Source organism: Hypanus sabinus, chromosome 8 (genome assembly GCF_030144855.1).
Source record: "Hypanus sabinus isolate sHypSab1 chromosome 8, sHypSab1.hap1, whole genome shotgun sequence".
In the NCBI taxonomy this organism is placed as follows: domain Eukaryota; kingdom Metazoa; phylum Chordata; class Chondrichthyes; order Myliobatiformes; family Dasyatidae; genus Hypanus; species Hypanus sabinus.
The window spans coordinates 150078521-150095462 of NC_082713.1; the positions used below are offsets into that span (position 1 = coordinate 150078521).

At 40.6% G+C, this 16942-nt stretch overlaps 2 long non-coding RNA genes across 2 annotated transcripts in view; one reads left to right on the forward strand and one right to left on the reverse strand.

Annotated features, from left to right (window-relative positions):
- LOC132398588 (uncharacterized) overlaps positions 1–7728 on the reverse strand; it is a 31935-nt gene extending 24207 nt beyond the window's left edge. Inside the window, exons 1-3 of the long non-coding RNA XR_009513704.1 lie at positions 7643–7728; positions 3905–4134; positions 976–1123 (exon numbers count right to left, since the gene is read on the reverse strand). This is a non-coding gene — a long non-coding RNA (uncharacterized LOC132398588). The remainder of the gene's footprint in view (positions 1–975; positions 1124–3904; positions 4135–7642) is intronic.
- Positions 7729–13163: 5435 nt separating this feature from the next.
- LOC132398591 (uncharacterized) overlaps positions 13164–16942 on the forward strand; it is a 40628-nt gene continuing 36849 nt past the window's right edge. Inside the window, exon 1 of the long non-coding RNA XR_009513708.1 lies at positions 13164–13263. This is a non-coding gene — a long non-coding RNA (uncharacterized LOC132398591). The remainder of the gene's footprint in view (positions 13264–16942) is intronic.

The following is a 16942-nucleotide window of genomic DNA, read 5'->3' on the forward strand; positions in this document are numbered from 1 at the left end:
GTCATGGAGTCAGCTTCACAGCATTGTGGGTACCTGGGATCCCTGTCTCCAGAAACTTTTAGAGTATTTATGTAAAGGGGTATCTGAAAGAATATCGCATGTGTGTGAAGCCACACAAAAAGTCAGTACAAATTTAGAGAGCAGTTCTGTCTTATTAGGAATACTCCAGAAACATCAAAAAGAATGACAGAAATATGGGGTGAATTGGAATCCGTTCCTCTCCCTTTGATTCCTACGATAGCTTATCTGTGACTTGGGGCTATATACTTTTAGTTGTTAGAAGTTGTCCCCGTCTTTTGGAAATCCTTTGGGCTTTAGAAATGGTTTGTAGTTTGGAAGTCATTTATAAGATAGAAATTGTCTGAGTTTTAAATGTGTTTTAAGAATGCTATTTGGATTAAAATGAGTATCAATGAAAATAATTGAACGCATTTTAAACTACGTTGTTAGCTGGAAGTATCTTCTTGTTAAAGGTGGGACCCACCGCTCAAATAGAGGGCATTGGCAGCTAAATGAGTCTTTGAAGATTGGGTAGTTACATTATAAAGATTCGAAGATTCAAAATACATTTATTATCCAAGTACGTATGCAGTATATGTCTTACCACAGAAACCATGAAATAAAGAAATATCATGGAACCAGTTCAAAGAAAACATCAAACAGCTAATGTAAAAAAAGGCAAAAAAATGAGTGAATAACACACAGAATATTAAATATCAAACCACGCAGCCCTTGTAACAGTATAGGAACGTTCAATTCAGTTCAATTTAGTGCTGTGTTGTTCTACCCCAATCAAAATCATGCAAAACAACAATAAAAAAAAGGAGTAACCAGGAATCAAAAACTCATATAACATGAACTGCAGAGTCCTCTGAAAATGAGTCCAATCCACAAACCACGCTGACCAAAGCTTCCTCCAGCAACAACGAGAGAGACTGATCAAATACCGGCGGACGATGCTGAACACCCACTCACCTTCCGCTCTCATCCGCCTTGATTTCAATCTTGTTCAGTGCTTTAATTGTCAAGTTGGTAGAGAGTTGGAGTTGTTGAAGGGTTCGCACTCCACCATTAGGTCACACACTCTGTTCTGAATCTTGCTCTCAGCCACACCAAAATTCCTCTGAGACAACAAAAGTGCCAGTCACTCAGTTGGCTGTGAAACACTTCATCAAAATGTAGATTACAGGCTCCAATCGCACACAGATTAGTAGTAGAAGTACAGTATATTAAAAAGAAAGATTAGAAGAAGTAGTCTTGTGAACTGTCTGCAGGACATTCCCATTAGTTGCATTGGCCACTGGTGCCATTTAACCTCCCTTGAGTTAGTGTACTCATAGCTGTTTATATCGGACTGTGCCTAATGTTTTCACTTGAGCTTAGCCCTCTGTGGTCAGCAGACCCAATGCCATCACGACTTGTGTGAACGCCGCAAGATCTAGAGAGCATTCAGGTACGGTTGGTAAGCGGCAAGTAACAATCACTGCCACAAAATTAGCAATGAACAATGACCAACGAGGAAAAGTCTAACTGCACTCCCTTGATATTCAATGGCTTCACAACTGCCAGAATCCTCCACCATCGATATCCTGGAGATCACAACTGACCAGAAATTCAATTGGATCTGCTGTATAAACATGGCTACAAGAACAGGTCAGTTGGATACCCCACTTCCCAAACTGTAGAAGGATGCTATTCAGCCCAATGAGTCAATGCCAGCTCTCAGAGCAACCTAATTCCCCCAGTTATTTCCCAGTAATCAGTACTTTCCCCTTGCCCATCAAATTTCACTGATTCTATCTATACACACAAACACACAGACAAGCATCTGTTTGGGATACGGAGGAAACTGAACTATTGCAACTAAAGTGAGAATGTGCAAATTTCACACAGATAGCACCTGAGATCAGGATTGAACCAGAGTTCTTCAAAAAAAGCAGCTCTGCGTTGCCTCTGTGAAAATGACTCACTTGCTGACACCCCAAGTCTTTTCCACCATCTGGAAGGTACAAATTAGAAGCAGGATGGCATATTATCCATTTGCCTGGTTTAGTGTAGAACTAAATAGGTGTAGATCCAGGTCAAAGCAGCCCATTTGATTGGCACCCCACCAAACAACCAAATCATCATTTGCTCCACTACAAGCACACCATGGCTGCTGCGCATGCCATTTTACTCACCATCATATTTTACTCAATATCACCATCAAGAAGAAAATAATGCATGGAAACACCTCCATCTGCAAGTTCCCCTGCAAGCCACACACCTTCTTGCTCTGGAAATATATCACCATTCCTTTATCCTTGGTGGGGCTAAATGCCAGCGAGCAGCAGAGTAGGGGTTCCTTCACCGGAAGGACACCAACTGTTTACAAAGGCAACCCACAACCATCTCCTCAAGGGCAAGTAGGAACGGCAATAAAGTTTGAACTTGCCAGTGATGTACATATCATGAAAATAAATACAGTATATAAACAATAGATTAGATGAATCCTAACTATGTAGTCAGTGTCTGATCAGAGATCAAAACAAAATGAAAGATCAACCCTTGGGATATTGATTCATATGCATATAAGATATTAATGCATATCAAAAATAGTTTTTGTAACTTGGCAGCATGAATCCACTGTCTTTTACAAAAGCTTCTTGACTTTAGTAGATGGGATTAACACCCAATGGCTTTGGTGAGCAGCGAACTCCCATCCCTAGCTTGATCTCCCAGGCAGTGATGATTAAAGTCTAATGGTTAAATTATTAGGCTTCCATTGCTACAAAGTATCACAATAGAAACTATCTACAATGCAGAATGTATAGGGAGAAATTAAGGCATATTTATGGATCAAGTTTTGAATACAGCAACAATGGTAGATAACAACATGGCCCATTCATTAAGTATATCGTAATCACACTCTAAATCAAGGGATGCCAGCCTAGGGTCCATGGACCCCTTGATCAATAGTAAGCCTCCATGGTATAAAAAAGTTGGGAACCCCTGCTCTAAATGAATGTATTATCTCTGGCCATCCATTCAGAACTCTGAAATAATGTTTGTAGATCTATTAGTATTAGGCCAATCTTTTGAAATTAAGCCATCTCTTGCAATAAAATAACATCTTGCCACTATTAATACGTGTGTGCTGAAAGCTCAGATTTCCATCTGAGGCTAAAATAGTTTAAAATATAAATAAAATGGAATAAGATCATAAAATAGTTGGTGTGACATACGTTAGGGGAGAATTTCTACTCCGGTTGTCAGTGCTAACTTTGTCACTGCCAAATATTTAGTGAATTGAAGTGAAGTCTAAGCTTCAAAGTTATTTTATACTGTGATGATGTAACTTACAGGTCTAGCCATTATAGTTGTTTCGTTTAGAGATACAGCACAGATTGTGTTCTTCTGCTGTACAAGTAATAGGCCCTCCTGGCCCGATGAGCACACACTGCCCAATTATACCCATGGGACATATTAACTCCTCCATCCTTGGAATGTGAGAGGAAACCGGAGCAGCTGGAGGAAATTCACCACTGGCAATTTCATCATCAATTCTTTGTTAATCTGTCTTGGAAGGGATTATTTCCTCTTTCCTACCTGTAAATGGTGTAATAATTTCTGATCTTTACAAAATAGTTTATTCAAACTCGATCAAAGCCAAAATGTGACCTGATCAGCATCACGTTATTTACTTTCACGTGGATTGATATTTTCCATTTGCCAGTTTTTCGGATTATTGGTGCTTGGGTGAATTATGCAAATTTACATCTGTGCCCTGTCTATTTTAAGAACAGTTCATCTAATAAATACCATACATATTTAATGAATGACTTTGTCACACGTTTCCACAAATCAACAAATAAAGTGCAGCTAAGTTGTCATTGTATTTTACTGGAACCATTGGTAAACTCACCAGAACGTGTAAGCGAGTTTGCAGATTGTATCTGATTAAGTATATGTCAGCTCCTGGTGATACTGTAGTTAAATGCTCATTCAATGCCTTGACTACCAGCAGCGATAAAACCTCAATCATTTTGCTGAATCTGAAAAGCTTCTTCAGTTCTCAGTGAATAAAGAATCATTGATACTCTTCCAGCTTGTCTTACCCCACGGATGGCAATGACTTCTGAATGATTAACAGCGCTGCAATAGAAATGAGAATATAAACCATTAACCCACCCCCAGAGCTGCTGGGAAATGTCAGGAGCAGAATGAGCCAGTGTAATTTCATTACAAATATTTAACCATTTAGGTCTTATGTGATTTTAAAAATGTTGCAAAATACAGTACTGTGCAAAGGTCTTAGGCACTTGCATATACAGTCTATTTAACTAGGGTTCCTAAGACTTTTGCACAGTACTGTAGTAATTTTATGTGTTGCACTGTCCTGCTGTCACAAAACAAAACAAATTTCATGGCATATGTGAGTGATAATTAAACCCGATTCTGACATGGGTCTCTATTGTGGACTGAGAGTGGGAAGGGGGCAGGGAGAGGGGAAACATGGTTGGGAAAAGCTGAAGAAAAGGGGAAGGGAGTGGGAAGCGCAGAGAAATGTTCTGTAATGATCAATAAACCAATTATTTGGAGTCAAATGATCTTTCCTGGTGTCTCTGGGCTGTGTGTGTCTACAGCCAGACCACCCCTTGCCACTGGCACCCCTTCCCTGTGCCCTGTTCCACACTCCTCCACCCTCACCAATCCCACCATACTTTGCTCCTGCCACATTAATAAATTTGCTTTCCATTCCAGGTTAGCAAATACAGTACTTTGCAAAAGTCTTAGCGCTCCAGCTATATATACTGTAAGAATTTTCTCATTCTTACCAGCTGTTATTCAGATTTAATCCATGAATTCTAATTAATTGTCTTTGTGCTGACACAATGGAATCCAGAACTAAAATGAGAGGGATTTTATAAATGATGGGGGGATGGCAGGGGGAGATATCTCATCTGGCAAGGATTCTGGGCTGGTGGAGCTGCTCCCGGCTTCAGGGATTTGGGTAGAATCCTGATCTCAGGCTCTCTCTATTTGGAGTTTACACATTATCCCTATAAGAAACAGGTGCTCTAGTTTCTTTCCACATCGCAAAGGCATGCACGTTGGGAGGTTACTTTGTCATTCTAAGTTGCCCCTGGTTAGGGGGAGCAGCAGAATCTTGTGGAGTGTGGGGGAGGAGGGTGGTGGAAGGAAGGAGTTGTGGAATATGAGTGGGAAAGAATAGATTATACAGGCCAATGGGATTGCTCTGAAAGCAGACATGGACCCAGTTGGGCCAAGTGCTCTCCTTCTGTGTTGTAAGTAAATGTGACATAGTCTTCAGGTCAGGCGGGATTTGTGGAGGGAAAACAAGTACAAATATCAATTAGCAATTACTTTAGACATGATTTTCTATTCATTATTATTGGCAAGGATGAGAATTTCAAACATGAGGGCTTTGGGATACTAATGACTATTACAAGACAAAGTACAGCCCACACATACTTATCAGCAGCATGGCTTTGTGCGTGGGAAATCATGTCTCACAAACTGAATTCAATTCCTTGAAGAGGTGACTAAGAGGACTGATGAGGGCAGTTCAATAGACATTGCCTACGTGGACTTTAGGAAGGCCCTTAACAGGGTCACTCATGGTAGCCGAGTTCATAAGGTTAGATCACCTGGGGTACAGGAAATGATAACCTTTTGGATACGATGTTGGCATGTTGGTAGAGGTCAGGGGGTGGTAGTGGAGAGTTATTTTTCAGATCAGAGGGCCAATTCCAATCGGGTGCCTCAGGTACCTGCAGTAGGTCCCCTCTTGTTCAAAATTCATCAAAATTGACATCAAAACTGGTGGCATTGTGGACAGTAAAGACAATTGTCTACATTTACAGCAGGAGTTCAAATATCTGTGGAAGTAGACCAATGAATGACTGATAAACTTTTACCTAGACAAGTGCAGAGTTTGTATTTTGGAAAATTAAACCATGACAGGACTTCCACTGAAAATAAATATGTTTAGGTGTTGTAGAACAAAGAGATATTGTTCTCTGAAAGTGAACAGGGTAGTGAAGAGGATATCTGTTGTCTTCATTGGTCAAAGCATTGAGTCAAAGAGCTGGGATGTCATGTTATAGATATACAAGACGTTGGCTGTTCTGTACATGACTGATCACCCAACTATAGGAACGATGTTAATAAGCTGAAAGGGGTTCAGAAAAAAGCCACAAGGCTGTTGCCAGGAACAATCCAAAATCAGAAGTCAAAGGTTTAAAGTGAGAAAGGAAAGAATACAGGGGATGGTGGGTATACAGAATGAGCTGCTAGAGTAGATATTAGAGGCAGGTGCAATTATAACATTCAAAGGACATTTAGATAAGTGCATTGATAGGAAAGATTTGGAAGGATATGCGGCAAATGCAGACAAATGGGAATAACCCTCAGGTAGGGTGAGTCGGGTCTGAGGGCCTATTTCTCTGCTGTATGACTATGTGCCTCTTGTTGCTCGATATTTTCAATCCCACTGGGTAAGTGAATTTGGTTAGTACTCAATATAAATGAACTTTGATTTCCCAGGTTTAGCTCTGTTTGGTTGTGAAGTAAAATTAAAATGCTGCAATATTATAATATAAAAATAAGTGCAAAATATCTTAGAGATATTCAAGCACCTAAGGTAAACTAGGTAATAAGGAATTCAAATTCAAGAGTTTAGAAGGAGGAAAGTTTAGGGAGATGTAATAACACATTCAAGAATATTATCAAAGTAAATATAAGACATACAATCCTAACGTTTTGACGTTTGTAATTGCTAATATGCTGCAAGTTTAGGAAGACCATAATAGCTCAAGATGAACTATTAACTTTATTTGAGAGAGTTACATATCTCTTTCTCTATGTCTCTGACTCTGTCTCTCTCTTTCTTTCTCTCTATCTGTCTCTGTCTGTCTGTCTGTCTCTCTCTTTACAAGAGTTCCAGGCATGATCTCCAGAAAGCAATTTCACATGCAAAGTTGCCATTCCAGAGCAAACTTGAATCAATGAAGCATAATCAACAGTTTTGGCAGAGATTGAATACTATCACCTCTTACAAAGTTTAATCAAGCGACGTTTGAGACAGCAGAGCTTTGCTTCTGGATGAGCTTAATGCCTTCTGTGTTTGCTGTGACCACCAAAACATGGAGGAACCATCACAGCCTAAAAACCATCAGGAGGGTGAACCCACATGAAGCATCTGGCCTAGATGGGATACCTGACCACGTACTAAAGTCCTGTGCTGATCAACTGGCTGGTGTGTTCACTGAGTCTTTAACCTCTCACTTTGTCAGTGTGTGCTACACATCTGTTTCAAATAGGCTTCAGTTATACCGGTGCTCGAGAGCAGGGTGAATTGCCCAGTAGCACTTACATCCACAGTGATAAAATGTTTTGAGAAGTTGGTGATGAAACATATCAAATTCTGCCTGAGAAGGGACTTGGATCCACTCCAATTTGCCTACCAGAGCAACATGTTCACAGTAGATGCCATCTCAATGGCTCTTCACTCAACCCTGGAACATCTGGACAGCAACAATACATACATCTGGATGCTCTTTATTAACTACAGCTCAGCATTCAATCCCATTATCCTCTGAAAACTAAACAATAAGCTTCAAGACCTTGCCCTCAATACCTCTTTTTGCATTTGGATCATGGATTTCCTCAGTTGCAGACCCCAGTCAACTTGAAATGGCAACAGCATCTCCTCGACGATTTCCAACTGTTACCAGGTTTGGATATGGCCCAAGCGCAGAGTGAGAGACACTGAAGCAGGTTGATAGTTCACAAACTTTATTGTAAACAGTGTTAAAGGGAAAATAAACAATGAACGCTAAGCCAAATAAGGCTGTTAACTAAAACTTTCAAATGGGAAACGAAGCCTATACTACGACTACATTAGATTCAAAAGTCTAATTTCTCTGGGAAGGCTGAAAGCAAACAGGCAGTGAAGCATTGCAGTGCTCTGTCCAAGTCTCAACAAGCACTATGACGACAAGTATGGAGTTAAATCCTATCACAATTAAATAATAATTAGCTGACAGTGCAAATTCACAAGCGCAATTGCCATATCTACCTCACAGCCAAACCCGTGGTTGTGACAGCAACAGCACAGATGCACCACAAGGTTGTGTGCTTCGTCCCCTTGTCTGTCATATTCAAGTTTTCTGTAGACACCACTGATGTAGACCAAATCAAAGATTGTATTGAATCAGCATGTATGAGGGAGATTGAAGATCTGGCTGGATGGTATCATAACAACAACCTTCTATTCAATGTCAGCAAGACTAAGGAGCTGATTATAGACGTCAAGAGAAGGAAACCAGAGGCCCATGAGCCACTCCTCTTTGGAGGACTGGGTCGTTGGTCAGCAACTTTAAATTCCTAGACGTTATTATTTCAGAGGACCTGCCCTGAGCCCAGCACAGAGGTGCAATTATGAAGAAAGCACGGCAGTGTCTCTACTTCCTTAGAAGTTTGCAAAGATTTGGCATGAGATCTAAAACTTTGAAAAACTTCTATTGCTGTTTAGTGGAGAGTATATTGAATGGCTGCATCACGATCTGGTATGGAAACATCAATGCCCTTGAATGGAAAATCCTACAAAAAGTAGTGATACTGCCCAGTTCATCATGGGCCATTGAGCACATCTACATGAAAAGCTGAGGCAGGAAAACAGAAGCCATCATCAGCGACCCCCACCACTCAGGTCATGCTCTCTTCTTGCTGCTGCAATCAGGCAAAATGTACAAGAGCCTTAGGACTCACAATACCAGGTTCAGGAATAGTTACTACCCCTCAACCACCACTAGAACCAAAGGGTATAACTTCACTCAACTTCACTTTCCCCATTATTGAACTGGTCCCACAACCTATGAACACACTTTCAAGGACTCTTCATCTCATGATCATGATATTTATTGTTTATTTATTTATTATTATTGTTTCTTTTTTTTGTATTTGCGCAGTTTGTTGTCTTCTCCACTCTGGTTGAATGCCCTGGTTGGGTGCATTTTCATTGATTCTGTTATATTTATGATCCTTCAGATTTGTTGAGTGTGCTCACATGAAAATGAATCTCAGGTTTGTATTTGGTGACACAAATGTACTTTGATAATAAAATTTACTTTTAACTATGTGTATATGTATTTTGGAAGAACTTGTATTGGTAGATTCTTTATGCAGTTGGTAGAAACATTGTTTTTCTATTCAGGACCTAATGGAGAAGAACCAATTAAAACAAAAACTGCAATTTAAGTACAATGTTCAACTAAGAACTGGTTCCAAAACTAGCTCCAAAATCTAATCAAACTTTTTCAATGCTTTAAGCAGGATCAATATTGAAAGAGAAATAAGTCACATATTAAACTGTTACGATACTATTCCCATCACTAGCATGGCAAAACTCTACTTCTATTGACATTGATACACAAAATATTTGACTGGTGGCTGTTCATTCTAATTAACTTGCAGCAAACTCACGATGAACGACATGCTTAACATTAATCACCAGTGACAAGGTATATTGGATTTGCTTTTACCTTTGTATATTAATTCAAAGCTTTTAGTTCTGTCATAGAGGTGACACATCATCCTCAGGGACTAAATTTTCCCTGGAAACTGAAATTCCGGATGATAATAAATCAAACAATTTCCTATACTTTTCTCTTTATGTGGAAAACCCTGCAGAGATTACATTATGTCAGTTAATCAAAGCATTAAATGGTTTTACATGCTGTTCTTTTTACAGAACGAAGTGGATGATCTTGATGTTTAAAATTGCATGAAGGCGCTGTTTCCTGATTGCCGCATTGAAGAGTTTGATTCATTTTGCAAGCACGTCCTGGCCTTCCAGTGTTATTCAACTGATCAGTTGCAGGAAGTTAGAAAACTTATGTAAATTTTCAGAATTTTCTTTTTCTCTTTTTTGTCGTCTTGAGGTGTTCATTATAAACACACAGCAGCACAATAGCACTGGGAAACTATAGCCACACAGCTCCATTGAACTAGGTTCCATCCTGTTTGGCAGTGCTACCTGTGCTATCTGCACTTAGTCCCTGTAACCTTGCTGTGGATTTCCTCTGGGTGCTCTGGCTTGCTCCCATATCCAGAAGACATGGGGGTTCATAAGCTAGTTGGTTACTGTGCTTACTTCTTCATTTCATGCCTTAATTGTCACTAAGTAAGAAGGATGGTGAGCAAGGTTTAAGCCGAGCGGCCATAGCAGGAGTGGACAGTGTTAGAGTGGTTAGAGTTTGGCTCAACAGGCTTGGGTGAGAACAGGTGAAGGCTAGAACTTAAATTTGAGAAGTGAGAGGTGTATCATGTGTAGGCAGAGTGGTAGTTCAGGTCATAGGATGCTTCTCCTGTGGGAGAATGGGATTTCAGGGTACCTAACAGCCTCCCAGAGGACTACATCTGCATGAAATGCACCCAATTTCAGCACCTCAAAGTCAAGAAACGAGAGCTGGAGTTGGAACCACTCAGGACCGTCCAGGAGGCTGAGAACTTCAGAGATGAGACTTTTACTGAGGTGGTTTCACTGAGAATGCAAGCTTCAGTTGGTAGACAGGTGACCACCAGGAGGCTTCAAGGGAGTAAGCTGTCAGTGCAGGCCATTCCCCTCAGCAACAAGCATACACCTTTGGGTACTGCCAGGAGGATGACCTATCAGGAGCAGCAGCCAGGCCAGTGGCTTTGCAGTTGGCTCTGAGGCTCAGCAAGGAAGGGTAAGGTCAGGCAGAGCAATCGTGATAGAAGACTCAGTAGTTAGGGGGACTTACAACATATTCTGTGGCTGTGAAAGAGAAACCAGAATGGTGGGTTTCTTCCCAGGTGCTAGAGTTCAGGATGTCTCCGAGCAGCTGCAGAATATTTTCAAGAGAGTGGCTGAGCAGTGAGAGGTCATGGTGCACATTGGCAGCATAGACATAGGGAGAAGGGGGGGAAGAGATCCTGTGCAGTGAGTATAGGGAGTTAGAGAAAAAGCTGAAGAACAGGTCCATGGTAGTAATCTCTGGATTACCTCCAGTACCACGAGCTAGTCAGAGGAGGAACAGGTTGATAGTATAGATGAATGAGAGGCTGAGTAAGAGGTGCAGTGACATTCAGATTTCTGGAATATTAGCTTCTCTTCTGGGGAAGGTATGACCCGTACAAAAAAATGGGTTACATCTGAACCCGAAGTGGACAATATCCTTGTAGGCAGGTTTGCTAGAGATTTTGGGGAGGGGTTAAATTGACCTGCAGCGGGGTGGGAAACTCAGTGATAGGGCTGAGAATGGGGCATTTGGTCCCATCCTCACTGTAGTTAGTGAGGCAAGGAAGGACAGGCAGCCGATAGGGGAAAATTGCAGTCAGTAGGGTGAGTTGAAGTATAACATAGGGTGAAATCAAAAAGACTGATGAATACAAGATTGAATGTGTTATATTTGAATGCATGCAGTATACAGAATAAGATAGGTGATTTTTTTTAGTGCAGTTTAGAACTTACAGGTATGACATTGTGGGTATCACTGAATAGTGGCTGATAGAAGATCACAGTTGGGAGCTTAATATCCAAGGATATGCCTTGTATCGAAAAGACAGGCAGGAGGCAGACCAGGTGAGGTGATTCTGTTGGTAAAAAATTAAATCAAATCCTTAGAAAGAGGTGACAAAAGATTGGAGGATGTAGAATCTTTATGGGTAGAGTTAAGAAACTGCAAAGGTAAAAAGACCCGAATGGGAGTTGTATACAGGCCTCCAAACACTAGCTAGGATGTGGGACATAAATTTCAATGGAAAATAGAGAAGGCTTGGAATAAGGGCAATGTTATGGTAGCAATGGTGGCCTTCAATATACGGTAGATTGGGAAAATCAGGTTGGTGCTAGATCCCAAGAGAGGTAATTCGTAGAAGGCCAATGAGATGGCTGTTTAGAACAGGTTGTGTTTGAGACCACAAGGGGAAAGGCAATTCTGGATTGGGTGTTGTGTAATGAACCAGTTTTGATTAAGGAGCTTAAGGTAAAGAATCCTTTGGAGACAGTGGTCATAATACGATAGAATTCACTTTGCAGTTTGAGAGTGAGAAGATTAAGTCAGATGTAACAGTATTACAGTGGAGTAAAAGGAATTACTGAGGCATGAGAGAGGAGCTGGAAAAAGTTGATTGGAAGGGGATACTAGCAAGGATGATGGCAGAACAGCAATGGCTGGAGATTTTGGGGCAATTCAGAATGTGCAGGATAGATACATCCCAAAAATGAAGGGAGGATGGGGAAACCATGGCTGACAAGGGAAGTCAAAGACAGTGGAAAAGGAAAAGAGAGGGCATATAAAATAGAAAAAATATTGGGAAGTTAGAGATTAAAAAGCTTTTAAAAACCAACAGAAGGCAACTAAAAAGTATAAGGAGAAAAATGATGGAATATGAAGGTAAGCTAGCCAATAATATCAAAGAGATAACAAAAGCTTTTGCAGATGTATAAAGAAAGAGGGGTGTGAGTGGATATTGACCATTGGAAAATGACAATGAAGAGGTAATAATAGGGGGCAAAGAAATGGAGGACAAACTAAATGAGTTTTTTAAGTCAGTCTTCACTGTGGAAGACATTAACAGTATGCCAGAAATTTGTGAGTGTGAGAGGGTAGAAGTGACTGTAGTTACTATTACTAAGCACAAGGTACTTCCGAAGCTGAAAGGCCTGAAGGTGGATAGGTCAATAAGACCAGATGCACTACGCACCAAAGTTCTGAAAGAGGTAGCTGAAGAGATTGTGGAGACATTGGTAATGATCTTTCTAGAATCACTGGATTCTGGAAGGGCTCCTGAGAACTAGAACATTGGAAATGTTACTCCATTCTTTAAGAAGGCAGAGAGGCAAAAGAAAGGAAATTATAGACCAGTTAGCCTGATTTCAGTGATTGGGAAGATGTTAGAGTTCATTATTAAGGTTTTAGGGTACTTGGAGGCATATGATAAAATAGGCCAAAGTCAGCATGGTTTCCTTAAGGGGAAATCTTGCTTGACAAACCTGTTGGAATTCTTTTGAGGAAATAACAGGCAGGATACACAAAGGTGAATCGGTGGGTGTTGTTTACCTGGAATTTCAGAAGGCCTTTGACAAGGTACCTTACATGAGGCTGCTTAACAAGATAAGGGCCCATGGCATTACAGGAAAGAATCTAGCATGGATAGAAGATTGACTGACTGGCAGGAAGCAAACAGACAGAATAAAGGATGCCTATTCTGGTTGACTGCCAGTAGCTAGAGGTATTCTGCAAGAGCAGGCATTGTGACTGCTTCTTATCACATTGTAAATACGTCAACAATGTGGATGACAGAATTGATGGCTTTGTGGCCATGTTTGCAGATGATACAAAGGTAGGAGGGGAAGATAGTGTTGAGGAAGCAGGGAGCCTGCAGTGGGAGAACAGGCAAAGAAGTGGCAAATGGAACATAGTGTAAGGAAGAGTTTGGTCATTCATTTTGGTAGAAGGAATAAAAGCATAGACTATTTTCCAAATGGGAAGAAAATTCAAAAATCAAAGGTGCAAAGGGATTTGGGAGTCTTTGTGCAGGATTCCCTAAGAATTAACTTGCAGGTTGAGTCAGTGGTAAGGAAAACAAATACAATGTTAGCATTCATTTTGAGAGGACAAGAATATAAGAGCAAGGATGTTAAAAGGTTAGGGTGTCGGTCCAAAACATCAACAGTCCTCTTTTCCATAGATGCTATCTAGCCTGCTGAGTTCCTTCAGCATTTTGTGTGTGTTGATGTTATAAGGTATTGGTCAAATTGGAGTATTGTGAACAGAATTGGGCTCCTTATCTAAGAAAAGATATGCTGGCATTGGAGAGGTTCACGAGAATGATTCCAGGAATAAGAGGTTTAGCATATGAGGGGCATTTGATGGCTCTCGGCCAGTACTTGTTGGGCTTTAGAAGAATGAGGGGGATTCTTATCAAAACCTATTAAACATTGAAAGGCCTAGATAGAGTGGATGTGGAGAGGATGTTTCCTATAATGGGTGAGTCTAGGACTAGACAGCGCAGCCTCAGAGTAGTGGGATGTCCATTTAGAACAGAGATGAGAAAGAATTTCTTTAGCCGGATTGTGGTAAATCTGTGGAATTCATTGTCATAGATGGCTATGGAGGCCAATTCATTGAGTATATTTAAAGTTAATGTTAATGTTCTTGGTCAAAGGTTATGGGGAGTGTTAAGATTTGTAACTCCAATACATAAAAACTAATTAAAAGCAAAACAAGGGAGTCCAGGCTGTGAGTCTAACTTAGTTTTTTTTTACTTTAAATGAGGCATGCACATATCACATGGTAGTAACATGACTTATTTTTACATATACAGTAATTTACAATGAATTATTCAAAGAATGCTTAATCAACAACCTGTATACAAATTTCTCAAATATCCCTGAAATATTAAATACACAACACTCTTCCCCGCTTAATGGGTAGTGTAGTGTTTAACACAATGCTTCACAATACAGGTGATCTGGGTTCAATCTCCACCTTTGCCTGTAAGGAGTTTGTTTGTTTTCCCCGTGACCACATGGGTTTCCTTTGGGTGCTCCTGTTTCCTCCTAGAGTTCAAAGATGTACCAGCCGGTAGGTTAATTGGTTATTTCAAATTGTCCCATGATTAGGCTAGGATTAAATTGGGGGATGCTGGGTGGTGCAGCTCAAAGGACTGGAAGGACCTATTCCATGCTCAATAAATAATTAATAAATAAAAATATAGAATAGTTCTTCACTAAATACATGGCATACTATATAATTAAACTACTATATACAGATATCCACAGCATAGTAAATTTTTTACTTGTCCCATTCAGGCTGAAAGATTTAATAGCCATGCAGGCTTTCTTACTCTTTTGTTTTAATGTCTTCCTGACAAGAGGGATCACTCTGCTTGGCAGGAGAGACTTGTGGCTGTGAACCAACCTCAGGTTCTGGGGCCTCCTCTGTGGTGGTTGCTGGAGTTGACCCTTGGACTGCAGGAAGTGGTTCTGACAGCAGTAGCCACCTTTCTCTCTAACAATTGACACTGCTCTCCTTGACTGATCAATGTCTCATCTCCAGATGATATCAGATGCAACCTCCACAGTGTAGGAGACAGGTCCAGTTCTGTCCTTAATCTTTCTGAGTACCCACTTTTGGTTATCTCTGTAGTCCCTCGCCAGGACTGCTTGTCCAGGAATGAAACATCAAACCTCCTTGTTTGAGGAGCCTTCAATTTGTCCTGCATTGTCCTTCTGAGATTGGGTTTGAAGAGGTTCAAGTGTGAATGCAGGGACGACCCAGGAACAGCATACCTGGTGAGTTGTTGGTTGTGGAGCTTGCTGCATTGCTATATGCAAAAAGGACATTAGCGAGCTTCTGATCCAGTCCTGCTCTCATTGCTTGCAAGAACCTGGACAAACCCTTGCAGCACCTGGTACATGACCTTCTGCCTGAGTGCAGATGAAGATTCCACCCTCCCCCCCCCCCACAAAAAAAATAAGCCTTTTATAGTGATAAAGGCCTTTGTGAGTGTTTACATTGAGAAACACTTTAGACTCTTCTGTCATCTCCATTTGTAGGTAGGCTTCAGGTAAGTCCACTTTACTGAAGCGTTTTCCTCCAGATATCCTCTAGCTTGGGCAGAGTGTATTGATCTACTATCAGTACTGGGTTGATGGTGATCTTAAAATCACAACAGGTCCTGCCAGACCCATTCTTCTGGGACAGTTGGCATTGCTCATGGGCTCCAATAACCTAAGAAATAATTCCTTCATCCTCTATGCTATCCAGCTCAATGGCTACTTTATCACATATGGTATAAGGAACTTGTCAGGCTTTGCAAAACTTGGGTGTGGCATTTTCACTTAACTCTATTCTACCCTTGATATGTTTGTGTTTTCCAATGCCATTCTTGCCATCACCCAGTACCTTTCTTAAATTGCTTTCAGTTGACTCTACTGCTAGGGATGTGACATTCGAATGGTGGATGGATCTCTAATCAAGTTGTAGTTATCTCAACCAATCATGCCCACACAATGCTGTCCCTCTTGTTTTTACCACATACAAGACCAATGTGGCTTGATGTTTGTTGTATTTTACTGTTAAAAATGTCATTCCCACAAGAGTTATCTTTTCTCCAGTATGAGTTCTTAGTCGGATATCAGCAGGCTTCAATTCAGTACTTTTGAAATGCCGTTCAAACTCATTTTGTGGAATGACTGAAACAGGTGAACCAGTTTCCAATTCCATTTTAATTAATTTGTTGTTCATTTCTGGCATAAGCCATATTGCTTGTCTATATCTAGTGTTCACATTGTAAATTTCAAAGCTACCCAGTCCTGTCACTCTCATTATTATCAGATTTTTCATCAACAGCATGCAGGTTAGTGCTCTTTTAGAAACTTTTAGCTGTTTCCTCCCTATGCAGTCCATGTATTTTTATCAGTCTGACATGCTCTTTGTATGTGTGCCACTGTTGCATTTTCTGCAAATTTCACCTTTAAACCTGCATTGGACTGGTGTATGTGAGTCCCTGCCACAACAGTAACACAGTTGTTAAACCAGGCTGGATTCTGCTTTGACATTGCCATTTTGTTCACACTCACTTTCATTCCTGAATGCAACCTAATTGTGTCTCTTTCTGCTGTTTCCATTGATACAGCTATTTCAACTTCTCTTTTAAGTGTGTGTTGTGCTCCAGTTTTGGAGCCATTTTTGAATGCTTTCTTGTAAGATTCCACAAACTAAATATTCTTTCAGTACCTCATTAAGCCGATCACTGAATGGACAATGCTCAGATAATCTCCTCAATTCTGCCACTCCTCTTCCTTTTGATTCTGCTTATGAGACTTAAACCATTCTGCAATGAACAATGATTTTGATTCTAAATGTTCCTGCATTACTTTCACAATATTAGAAAAGCACATTTC